Source organism: Sapajus apella, unplaced genomic scaffold (assembly GCF_009761245.1).
Source record: "Sapajus apella isolate SASKATOON/1434 unplaced genomic scaffold, GSC_monkey_1.0 scaffold49, whole genome shotgun sequence".
In the NCBI taxonomy this organism is placed as follows: domain Eukaryota; kingdom Metazoa; phylum Chordata; class Mammalia; order Primates; family Cebidae; genus Sapajus; species Sapajus apella.
The window spans coordinates 4,582,378-4,585,855 of record NW_022436989.1 but is presented as its reverse complement, the minus strand read 5'-3'; the positions used below and the strand labels follow the sequence as shown (position 1 = coordinate 4,585,855).

At 50.0% G+C, this 3,478-nt stretch overlaps 1 pseudogene across 1 annotated transcript; it reads right to left on the bottom strand.

Moving 5' to 3' along the window:
* Window positions 1–1,463: 1,463 nt before the first annotated feature.
* On the bottom strand, window positions 1,464–1,963 carry LOC116525991 (annotated as a pseudogene). The gene has a single exon (XR_004257907.1). The product of XR_004257907.1 is annotated as a 40S ribosomal protein S17 pseudogene (transcript).
* Between the last annotated feature and the right edge of the window lie 1,515 nt (window positions 1,964–3,478).

Here is a 3,478-nt window from a genome sequence, read left to right as displayed (position 1 = left end):
CTCTTGGTCTGGTAAGCTGAGAAGGCAGGACACAAATTTGATTTACTTACAACAACGTTTTAAGAGCATGAGCATAAAAACGTGGTTTCCTGCGACTGTCCGTCCCGGGAAGTTGGCTGGGACGTTAAGGAGTGGGCCGGCACAACGTGTAAGTGCCTACCACTTCCTGCCCTCCCGGGGAGGCTTGCCTTGCTCTTCTGAGCACTTTTTTTTTTTTTTTTGAAATGGAGTTTCGCTCTTGTTGCCCAGGCTGGAGTGCAATGGCGTGATCGTGGCCAACCGCAACCTCAGCCTCCCGGGTTCAAGCGATTGTCCTGCCTCAGCCTCCGAGTTAGCTGGGATTACAGGCATGCACCACCACACCTGGCTAATTTTGTATTTTCAGTAGAGATGAGGGTTCTCCATGTTGGTCAGGTTGGTCTTGAACTCCCAACCTCAGGTTATTCACCTGCCTCAGCCTCCCAAAGTGCTGGGATTACAGGTGCGAGCCTGGCCTCTTAGGAGCACTTTCTACCTTCAGGTTGTCTGGAGCCTCAAGGTTCCCAGCAGAGGTACTTATGCAAATGCGTGTGTTCTGACACAAGATGCAAATGTCAGGAATCCTCTTCCCAAAGGGCCGGTCTCTAAGACTTGCAGAAAAGGCAACCAGAGACTGATTTAAACCTACTACCTGGAGGAGATGCTGGCTGTGAGGAAAGAGAAACAATGAAGTGTGAGATGGTGTGAACTCTGGAAGGCAGAACCTGAGGGAAAAACGAGCCATTTTGTTCATTGGTGAATTCATTTATTCTACTAATTATTGTGCCAAGTACTATAGGGGTTACCAAGAATACAAATTGTCCCTATCCTGGAGGACCTAAAAGAGACCAGAGAGAAAAAGCCAAGGACACATGAACATGTGTTTTGCTTTGAGAATTATGCAAAAAGCTGACATGAGAAAGACACCTCGCGTTTAATGTACTCTGCTTCATTCGACCTCGGTTCCTGCCAGCTTCCCTAACGAAGCTTCACTTTACAGATGAGGAAACTCAAGTTCAGAGAGTAAGTTTTCCAGGAACTGGGGTTCCAACCCAAATCTGCTGACTCCAAAGCCTAATAAAGCCACCTGTGAAGAATCAAGTTAAAAAACAGTTGAAAGGGGCCAGGTGCAGCACTTTGGGAGGCTGAAGCGGGCGGATCACCTGAGGTCAGGAGTTCGAGACCAGTCTAGCTAACGTGGTGAAACCCCATCTCTGTTAAAAATGTAAAATTAGCTAGGCATGGTGGCGCGGCACCTATAATCCCAGCTACTCGGGAGGCCGAGGCAGGAGAATAGCTGGAGCCCGGGAGACAGAGGTTGCAGTTAAGCGGAGATGGAGCCACTGCACTCCAGCCTGGATGACAGAGGGAGACTCCATCTCAACAACAACACCGCCACCAGATGAAAGGAAACGGGGGGCCTTATAAAATATTCGTCCTTTTTCTTTTTTCTTTTTTTTTTTGTCCCAGGTTTATTGAAAATAATACAGCATTGATTCACACAGGTCCCCGAGGTGTTTTGAAATTCATCCCAACTGTAGGCTGAGTGACCTGCAGGTTGGACAGACTGCCAAAATCCAAAAGTTTCAGCATTTCCTTAGTGTCAGGATCTACTTCAATGATCTCCCGATCCAGGGCTGAGACCTCAGGTACATAATTGTCTCTCCTTTCTCTCTCCTCCTCCTGCAGCTTGATGGAGATACCTCTTCCTGGGCCTCTCTGAATCCGCTTCATTAGATGCGTGACATAGCCTGCTATCTTGTTGCGGAGCTTCTTGCTAGGGATAATGGCGATCTCCTCGCACACGCGCTTGTTCGTGTGGAAGTCGTTGCCCAGGCGCGTGTAGTACTTTTCTATGATGACCCGGGCCGCCTTCTTCACGGTTTTGGTGCGAACGCGGCCCATGTTGGCGGGTCCTTAGTGAAAGGGGCATGTTCGTCCTTTTTCAAAAGACTTCAGTTCTTGACTCATCAGTTTTGAGTGATTCTAGACCTCTTATGATATAGTTTTCAAGCAGCTGATTTACGTCCATGGTTTCAGGTACACCCCGGTGTGCTGCACACAAGGCTCTTCTTGCTGGGGCGGGTGTTGTTCCATCTAGACCAGCATGCAGCCATGGCTTCTCTGGCCTTCGTTGCTGATTCCAAAAGTTCATGTGAGAAGGAGTGAAGAGGGATTTTAGAGCCAGAGGGAATTGAATTTCTGTCAGCTAACTGTCTGCTTATAAAAGCATGGGCATTGGCTGGGCACGGTGGCTTAGCTGATTTACCCCGGTGTGTTCCTGAAATCATGGAGGTAAATCAACTGAGCACTTTGGGAGGCCGAGGCTGCCGATCATGAGGTTGAGAGTTCGAGACCATCCTGGCCAACATGGTGAAACCCCGTCTCTACTAAAAATACAAAAATCAGCTGGGCGTGGTGGTGCATGCCTGTAGTCCCAGCTACTCGGGAGGTTGAGGCAGGAGAATTGCTTGAACCTGGGAGGCGGAGGTTGCAGTGAGCTGAGACTGTGCCACACTGCACTTCAGCCTGGCAGCAGAGTGAGACTCCTTCTTTAAAAGATACATAAATGAAAGCATGGAAATTGAGACCCAGAGAGGTTAAGTGCCTGGCCTAAGGTCACACAGCTAGTGGTGCGGAGATGAGGGTTGGTTTTGCCCAGCTCTCCTGCCATCTGTTGTTACTCAGCACAGTAAAGGAGCAAGTCATCTGCGACCCACAGAACTGCTAGGAACAATCCTACTCACTTACTTGATGGAACCTACCGCAGTCCCATGATTCCCAATCACGTACATGTGCCGAGGCGCCGGCAGCCAATCTCTACGTGCCCTTGGGCAGGAGTCAGACTTCCCTGGTGCCATCTAGGCTCAATGTAGCAAGCAGCCTCAGCCCCGTTTCGTCTCTTCTGTGCATTAAGGGATCTGTTTACATTTAATTGAAGCTTGGCATACTCTGAGCTGAGGTGGCCTTGCTTTGGCCTTCTGAAAAAAGCATGCAGCTTTGGCCTGTGAGTTTGAGTTTCATAGAGTAGCTTCCAATACCGGAGGGAAGCTGGCCTATTACTCCCTGGAGTCTTTCTGAATTGAACAAAAACTCTGTGTATGCCTTCTTTGTTGTTCCTTTCCCAGAAGCGTGAAGTCCCCCAGATTCCAAGGTGGCATGGCTGGGAGAGCCCAGGGCCAGTAGGAGCCAGGCGTGCCTTCACACCAGCACGTGAGCAGCCCCTGTGCTGCCTCCCCGCCTCACGGCCAGGCCATTATAGCAGAAGCTCCCTCGGCCCCCTCCCCACACCCTTGGAGTTGAGGAGGAAGTGAGAAAGGGCTTGGCTTGGTGCCTGGCACACAGCAACCCTCCATAAAAATGCCAGCTATTACTATTGCTATTGTTGCTATTACCCTCACGACTTCTCCATCTTCTGCACCACCCACAGGCTGCTTTGCTGTGAACACGGGGACGTGGA